General features: G+C 42.9%; 1 pseudogene; it reads left to right on the top strand.

The window, feature by feature from the left end:
- The first annotated feature begins 6,424 nt into the window (after nucleotides 1–6,424).
- LOC101582506 lies at nucleotides 6,425–6,846 on the top strand (annotated as a pseudogene).
- The last annotated feature ends 2,429 nt before the right edge of the window (nucleotides 6,847–9,275 follow it).

The raw sequence follows: 9,275 nt of genomic DNA, 5'->3' as shown, positions 1-9,275 counted from the left end.
GACTCATAGTGATTCTCCTGTTTACAACCTCCCAAGTGCTGGGATTACAGGTGCGTACCACCACACCCAGTCTCAATCACTATCTCTGTGCACCCCAGGGGCGGGACTGGCACGGCAGGCCCGGGGATCGAACCCATGGCCCCTGAGCCTGCTTATAGGTGCTTTAATCTGCTGAGCTATTTGGCCAGCCCTGTACCAATAAGCTTAATATTTAAAAAGAAAGCTCACTGCCTTCTTTCTTCACTTGAAGCAAGTTCAGGTTTGAAGGCTAAGCGCTGCTTCTGGAGGTTGCCAATGCCCACTCACTCGGCTTCACACGTAAAATGTGTCCTCACATTTTCTTCCAGTGTCACTGAGATCCCATGCATCACGGATCCATCAGAATTCTGTACTCATGGAACGAGTACATGATACACAAATAAGGCATCAAAAAGCCACTGGCCTGTATACCGGAGCAAGCTCTTGGTCTTACCTGACTTCACTTACAAAGCACGGCTTCAAAGACAAAATTACTCCAATTTTAATCTGGTACAAGAAGAGCATAAAATCAAGATTACAGAATTCTTTGCAATTGTACAAGTTACAGGCCCATGAAGGCAGCCCTGCATCTCCTAAAACATGGCCGTGACACATTTCCTGCGTGCCTACCTCCCTGGGTACAAGCCAAGCAGTGAGAAGACTGCACATCATAACCCCCAGGCCACAGGAAGCTGGCACTCTCCGCCGAGCCCAAAGATCACGTGAGCAGGCACCTTGAAGCAGAGCGAACGCCAGGAGCAGGGCTTATGAGCAGGAAACTGGACAGTGTTGAGCTGACTGTGATTGGGTCTGAGCTTGAATGACACAAAACCCATTTCACTTGCTAAGTCTGCATTGTGCTTAGCAACCCAGCGAGCTCAGCATCAAAACATGTTTCTCTGAGTAGCCATCGGGGAGAAACCGTCAGGCTGAAAGACAGACCAGCGCTGCCTGCAGTCATGCACCTCAAGTGCCGGTCAGGCTCAGCAGGTCGCAGCCGCCTTCCTCCCTGCTCAGAGCTTCTGCCAGCAAAAGATGAATACTGCGGCCGCACTGATCCCACCAGCCATCTCTTTCCACAGTTCTTGGCACTGGTAGTGAACAACTGGCATCTTTAATAACTGCTTTTCTGCCTCACTGCCCTTTCCCTGTCCCCAAGTTCCTCTGAAGCAGGGTGTCTCCTCCAGTCAGGGCTCTACAAAGGTGTGAGATTGCCTCACAAAGCCTTTCTCTGGCAAAAGGGTCAAATGTGGTCACATTTTCCCACTGCAGACAGCGAGTTCCCCGTTCTCTTCTGAGTCAGGAAGCATATGACTCTCAGGGTGTAGGAGTTGGGTTTAGATTGTACAACCTAGGGCATCTGGCTGTTTGTGGCTCTGTCCGGCTCCCCAGGGAAGGTGAAAGCAGAGTCCAGGGCCAGGAAGCCAGGTCTCCTGGGGATGCTGAGGAGCCACCAAAGCTTGGGGGCACTTCTTCCACTGGAACCCAAGCAACCATCACCACCAGGGCTCCCAGCATAAACCTTCCCTTCACTACTGCTTTCACTCCTCGTGGCCACCGTGACACATGGGTATCATGGTCCCACTGAAGGTTGCTGCACCAGAGGCTTAGAAAGTTAAGTGACAAAATGATTATTGTCCCAGCTACACACAGGACAAATTTGAGGTCTGGAGAATTTAAACAACTTATTCAAGGTCACCTGGCAAAGCTAAGGGCCACACCCAAGTCTGGGTAATGTCCAAGGCCATGTTCTGGACTTAGGTGTCTGGAACAAACAAGCTCATATGTGTAACAGGGTGTCGTAACTGACTGCAACAATACCGTGGGCCGCTGTTGCTTGCTTCACACACAGAGTGTGGTTCCTGAGCTAATGGGAGGAGTCAGGAAGAAAGAAACGGCACTGGGTGCGGGATTTCAGGCTCCCTCACATCCATCCAAGGCTTGTCAGTGCCAGCCCAGACTTAAACATCCAAAGAGTTCAGTCTTTGTGATGAATGAAGGGATGGATGGATGGATGGATGGATGGATGGATGGATGGATATCCCACACCCCTGTAGACAGACAAATCAATGCTTGGGGCTTTCTGCTTTCCACCCTTTCTCTGGATGCTGGTGGTCCCCACTGTGCCCTATGGCTGGGACACTAGTGAGACTGCCTCACAAGGCCTTTCTTTGGTCTACATCCTGACTCTCTAGCTAGAAAGGCCTCCACAGCCAACTCGCACCTGAGCCTCCACATATTGCGAACGCATGTTGCCCTCAGCCCTGCCTAGATCACACACACACACACACACACACACACACACACCACTACCACCAGCATACCACACACACCTCTAATTCTATGGTGGCCCCTCCACCAATCTTACTGCTTTTTAATCCCTCAGTCTACAAATCTTATCCATTCCTCTGTCCCATCCTCTGCCGCATCCCTCTGTGCTCCATCCTCTCCCAAAGTCATGCCAAACTTCAGGACCAAGAAGGTCCTAATTGCAGCTCAGGTGCCACGATCCTAGCACTGAGCCCCGTGTCCCCATTTAAAGCGTGACATGCACTCCCCTTATCAGAGGGTGACAGGTGTGTGTGAAACCTTCAGCAGGCTAGAGCTCCCATGGCCACTGCTCTTTACCTGTGCACACCAGTGTGAAGTCCATTAAGTTAACAGGCACTGCCCTCACACCAAGAGCCCTCAGGAGGACACCCGCCCTGAGGACTAGACTCTATGGAAAGCATTAGAATTCAGGATAAAATGTACAGAGGCCAGGTGTAGGGAACAGGAATGATAGAACGACACTCCCAAGTACTGACAATATGTGGCATTCAGAACAATCTGGCCTACCAGCTTTTAGGCAGAACAAGTCTGTCCTGGAGCAAACAAAGCTCGCCAGCCACAGGTATTCATTTTGGTTCTCTCTTCAGACACGTAACAACCAAACATGGAAGCAAGAACACCAGTGGCACGCAAGGCAAGGACAGCCAAACACTGCAATGAACCGAAAAAGCTTTCAAAATATTACTGCCTGAAACAAGTTGAAGATGTCACATCCCTAAAAGAGAGAAGGCTCCATTTCAAAGTGGGTCGATGACAAGGCAAGAAAGAGCTCTTCTTAGAAGTATGATTGCTAACAGAAACATCCCACAGGGAAAATACCTGAAGGTGAGGAACTCTCACAGAATATACAGCAAGAGTACAAAAAGAAGGGCCATGGGCCGGGGAGAGAGCTCAGGGGAATAAGTGCTTACCTGGCAAGCGCAGGATCCTGAGTTCAATCCCCAGTGCCACAAAAAAAAAAAAAAAAAAAAAAAAAGAAGAAAGAAAGGAAAGGAAAGGAAAGGAAAGGAAAGGAAAGGAAAGGAAAGGAAAGGAAAGGAAGCCTAGCCAAATAGCTCAGGGGATTAAAGTGCCTGCAAGCAGGCACAGGGGCCAGGGGTTTGATTCCTGGGGCCTGCCTTGCTGGCCCTGCCCCCAGGGCACACTGAGACAGCAATTGAGACTGGGCATGGTGGTACATGCCTGTAATCCCAGCTCTTTGGAGGCTGTAAACAGGCAGATCACTAGGAGTCCAATCGAGTAGTGAGACCCTGAACACCCTGTCGACCCTGCCCTAAAATACAAAAAATTCTTTAAAAAAGAGTACAAAAAGAAAAATATAAGAAAACACATGAAACATGCAAGACCAATCTAGCAGTTCTGTATTCATTTACTAAGAATTACACAGGAAAATAATATAAAAAGTATATAAATCATACAGATGACAGAATCATGTTCCCTAAAGGCTGGAGGAACCCATGGTTTTCTCATTGATAGGATTCTCTGGTACCAACCAAAGTGAATGAAATAAAGACCCACTCCTAGATCGTTCTCCTGAAAACCAGGGCTCCAAAGGCAAGAAGAATATTTTTAAAGTTTCTGATGAGAAAAACAGATTATCTGAAAGAAAGTACGCTTGCGCTGCCATCTGCTTTCTCTTCAGTAGCACTGGAGACCCACAAGAAAAGAGCAGCGCTCCCAGGCTCTCATTAAAGGAGGAAAAGTCTTATTTTAAGAACTTAATTCCTAATTTAAAATTCCTAGCCGACAACTATCAAATAAGTGAAGAGTAATATAAACATTTTTTGACATTAAAATACTTAGAAAGTCTACAGCCCAGAGACTTTTTGAAAAATATCCTGTCAGGATATTCTCCAACAAATTGGAAGGAGAAAGCACTGAGAGGAAAAACATCTTCAAGATGAAGACATTTTTTTAAACAAAGAATATACTTAAGTGACTGGATAGTCTTAATGATATAACAAAGATATCTAGTTCTTTTGTTTAAAAGGAAAATAAAGCAAGGAAATTAGGGACTCCAGACAGAAAAGTGAAGCCATACACCATACTAAACTGACTGATAGTGAAGCTAAATAGTACATATTCTTTCAATAATACAAATAAATATAGCTTTTAGTGGAGCATGGTGTCATGGTAAAAACAACATTCTTCCTAAATTAAAAAACCTGTGAAGCAGAAATTTACTTGGCATTTGTGATGGTGCACACAGAATTAGATCCAAATTGGCTTGGATATTGTATCGATTTAAGTAAAAGGTGTAGCTGTCGATAGATAGATAGATGATAGATAGATAGATAGATAGATAGATAGATAGATAGAATGATTTTGTGTGTGTGTGGTACTAGGGATCGAACTCAGGACCTTGTGCTTGCCAGGCAAACACTTATTCCACTGAGCTATCTCCCTAGATAGATAGATAGATAGATAGATATAGATAGATAGAGTAGTTCAGTGGTAGAGTATTTTTTCAAGCATGAATTAAGCCCTGGGTTTGATCCTCAGGTAACCAAACAAGAATAAAATAAAGCATCAGTATGCTTTGATAGGCTTCTCCCCTTGATACCTGCTGCCTATCCAACTTGAGCTTTGTTTTTAATGTATTTGGTACAGTGTCTCACTATGCAGCTCAGACTCAGTGATCCTCCTGTTGTCAGCCTGGTTTAGGTGCCCATCTCAGCACTCCTGGGGGTGGGGCTAGCAGGGCATGTGGTGCCAGGGATCAAATCCAGATCCCTGGACTTGCAAGTAGGCACTTAGACCACTGAGCTATCTCACCATCCCTAAAATTTGAGCTTTTAACTCAATCAAAATGTCCAATGATGAAATTAAAGTTTAAATACATGCTGCTTAAAAGTTAGAGATCCTTGATCAAACTGTTTATCACATGAATACTGAGGGGTTTTTTTAAAAAAAAGTAAAGCCATATTAATATGCTGAGCTGTAAAAGGCTCATATCAAAACTTGTGACATTGCCACAGATAACCCACTACTATTATGGACTATTGGACTAGACTGGGTTATTTTGCTGAATTCACACACCTACAATATTTAAATGGCAATAGAATACCCATCTCTGAAAAACTAAACAAAAAAGGGGACATAAAGGAAGGACCATTTTGTAACTGTATATACAAAATAGTTAGAATAGATATATAGCTACTTTCTCTTAATTCAATGAGAAGATTTATACTAATAGTGTTTGGACAGGATATCATGTCTGCATCTTGTACTATGAATAACTACTGCAAAGACAACAATATGCAATGTATTAATCATTGTAACTGTCCTTACTAACCTGCTTTGAAACTGTCTCATTGCTATTTCTCAATAAAATTAATAAGAAAAGAATATTGAGTTTTTGAAGCATTGAAAAAATTGCATCAATTAAAAACACAACTTGCAAATGAAGACATTAGATTTTTATCCCTAAAAGACAAAGAAGAAACTCAATACACCAAACCACCCAGCCTTAATATTGAGAGCGCCGAATCCTAACCACTAGACCACCAGGGTGCGTCAGGCTTTAATATTGAAATTCTGTGCTGGTGCTTTATTTCAAAATACCTTGACTTTCGAGAAAACTGTTCCGATGGAACTATTTTTAGCTAGAAAAACTGTGTTCTCTTCCAGAAGGGCATGAAATTGAGAAAGTCTACAATTTCACCACATAATACTTTAATGAAGCATTCAAAAGAATCAAAAATAAAAATGATTTGTTGGATGAACTTTGTGTTATAAAAATAGTTACTGAAGAAAATTACTCAAAAAGATAAAATGAGGTAGGCGTGATAATATACACCTGTGATCTCCTCCAGGCTATGTGAGAGACCAAGTCAGGAAGAGCGTAAGCTCAATGCCAGCCTGACAGCTTTTCCAGACCTTGACTGAAAATAAAAAAATAAAAAAAATAAAAAAATTTAAAGAATTAGAGTTATTGTGTAGTGGTAGAACTTGTCTAGTACGTGCAAGGTTATGGCTTCAATCCCCAATACCACAAAAAGAGACAAAATGACAGTACCCAGTAAAATGTTTAAACCAATAGATTTTATACTTTAATGCCAGAAGGTTTGCATTGAGAATTTCTTTCACTTTTCCAAAGCTGATTAGTTGCTTCAAAGTCTATACAGAGAATATTTTCCCTATTGAAAATATTATGACTGAAAGATGGCCGCCTCCGTCACGAGGGGTGCCATGGCGCTGTGTGCAGGTATTAACTGGTCAGTTGCTTTAGTCAGGAAAATTCCCTGGACTGCAATGGTGAATGAGCTGAGAGAATACTTTGCTCAATTTGGCCATATATGAAAGTGCACTGTTCCTTTTAACAAAGAGACTGGTTTGCATAAAAGTTTGGGTTGGGTTCAGTTTTCTTCAGAAGAGCTGCAGAATGCAATCCAACATGAAAGTCACATAATTGATGGAGTGAAGGTCCATGTTCAAGTTCGAAGACCAAAGATTTTGCAAGGGGATCAAACATCTGATAAAGAGAAAGATTTCTGAGATGAGTATTACCCATTAAATAAACACAAAACATAAAAAAATAAAATATTATGACCTATAATGAAGGTTTGAAGGTGTCAACAATTTCAAATTTTTACTAACCACAACAATGTTTCTTTGAAAATTATGGGAAATTTCATGAAAAAATAATAAAAGATTTTATAACATTGGGGAAAATTTTAATAGTATAGACAACATATTAGAGATAGATTACTGGAAAACTGATTAAAATCCAAATCTATTCTGCTTTATTATTTACATACAGATAATGAAGAATGTTTTATATTTTACTCTATTGTACATAAATATGTGAAGTTTTTCGTTTTAGAAGAGTTCTACTATTTAAAATTATTTTCAATAGAACAATTTATAGAACCAATATAATAAAATCAACCAGTCAATCAAGCAATAAACATTTCAGAAGGGAAGGTGAAGGGATATGACCAATGCATGCTATTTGCATGGATGGAAATGTCACAGTTGGCCACCACTATCTAAAATGAACATGTGTTAATAAAATATTATTTCTAAAATACATACATTTTTAATTTTAGAATCTCTTTTCACCCTCAAAAATGCTTTCATTTCATCAGTAAAAGGATGGGTGAGAAGGTGTGCTAGCTTTCTAACAAATTACTCCAACAATTCCTTCTCAGCTTACAGGACCAATGTTTGTTATCTCACAGCAGAAATGAGACACCACATGGACCAAGAATCCAAGTGTGACTTAGCCAGATGGCTGTTTCTCAGGATCTCCCAAGAGACAAAAAGAAAACTGTCAGCCAGGACTAGGTGATCTCAAGGCTCCTTTAGGGCCAAATATCTACTTCCTAGCTCCCTCAGCCTTCAGAAGATCTTTGTCCAAGTTCCCTGCCATGGCCACATGCCTGTCAGTCAGCTGTGGCTGTGCGACTCTTAATCCCAAGCAGTCGGGTTCACTGGATATAGAAAGGTCTAGTGGATGAGTAAAGTGTGTTCCTGGATGTGTCTCAGCCAGCCATGGAAACATGGCTTCAGTACTGCACGCAGTCCTTCTTCTACTCCTCTCTAGCACTGTATCCTCTGTATCCTTGCTCTGCTCCCGAGCCACCATGAACTAAGCAGCTTTACTCCGCCATGATGTTCCTGCCTTATGGATGGCTGACTATGGACTGAACCCTCCAAACCATGAGCTAAATTGAACTTCTCTTCCTTTCAGTTGTGGATGTCAGGTGTTGTGTCTGGCAACAGGAAAGCTGACCAATACAGGCTGCCACGACAAACAGAACAGAGAAAACAGCTTAAACAGGACATTTATTGTCTCACAATTTTGGAGGCTGGAAATTCAAGGTCAAGGTGTCTGAAGGCTGGTTTCTCCTGAGGCCTCTCTCCTTTCTCCTTTCTTGGCTTCTAGATGGCTGTCTTGTCCTGATGCCCTTGCATGATCTCCCTTCTTTATTTCTTTGTATCCTTATCTACTTTTCTTATAAAGATACCGGTCATTACTGGTTTAGAGCCAAGCCTAATGATCTCATTTTAGTTTAATTAGCTCTGAGAAAGTCTTAACCTCGATTGCAAGTCACTCACTGCTGAAGTACTGGGGTTAGTCTCTCACAAGAATGAGCCAAGATGGGGGCGGGGAAATGTAGCCTATATCAAGGTGTCTCTGCCTACTGCCTTCATTATGTCAGCAAAGTCAGTCAGAGAACAAGTCAAGACATCAAGAAGTCTTTTAATCTCAAGAGCCATAGCCCATTTTTGCGAGACCCCATGACCATGAAGAGAAAAGACACAATTGTTTGAGCTGATACTCAAACAATCCCAGCTCGAACAATTGGGGGGTGTCCAAGTGCTGCAGCATGAGGAAGAGGTGGCCGAGCAGAAGCTTTCTGCCACCATGGTGACTACCATTCTGCCCAAGGACACTGAAGGCACTGAGGGTGCATGTGGGCATGCCATCTCTGGAATGGAAACAGCTGAGCTTGTTGGGAGCCTGTGTGAGGAACCCCAAGTCATTCCGTTCAGTGAGAATACAAGGAAGCAGAGAAGAAAAGGAAGATATAGAGGATCAAAAAGGGCCTCATAAGTCAAAGGAAGAGATTCTAGGCAAGATGCTTCTGTCCTCCCCCTGCAAGGCCACAGGAGCCCTGGGCATGAGACAGAAGCATTCACTCATCTCTATATCCACATCTTCATCCTCTCCTCCTCCCCCTACCCCTTCTTCTTCCTCCCTCTCATCTCCTTCTCCTTCTCTTTCTCTCTCTCTCTCCCCCCATATGCCTATACCCAGTCACAAATAACCCATGCACACCAACACATGCATGCACACCCATTCTTATACAATCACAACCACACACACTGGCAAACACATGCACATACAAATACATATATTCATCCACACATGTGGGAATATCCCACATGTTCACACCCCCCATCATCTACAGGTGGGC

The sequence above is a fragment of the Octodon degus genome, unplaced genomic scaffold, assembly GCF_000260255.1.
Source record: "Octodon degus isolate 3935 unplaced genomic scaffold, OctDeg1.0 scaffold00010, whole genome shotgun sequence".
NCBI lineage: Eukaryota > Metazoa > Chordata > Mammalia > Rodentia > Octodontidae > Octodon > Octodon degus.
This window is presented reverse-complemented; position numbering and strand designations above follow the sequence as displayed.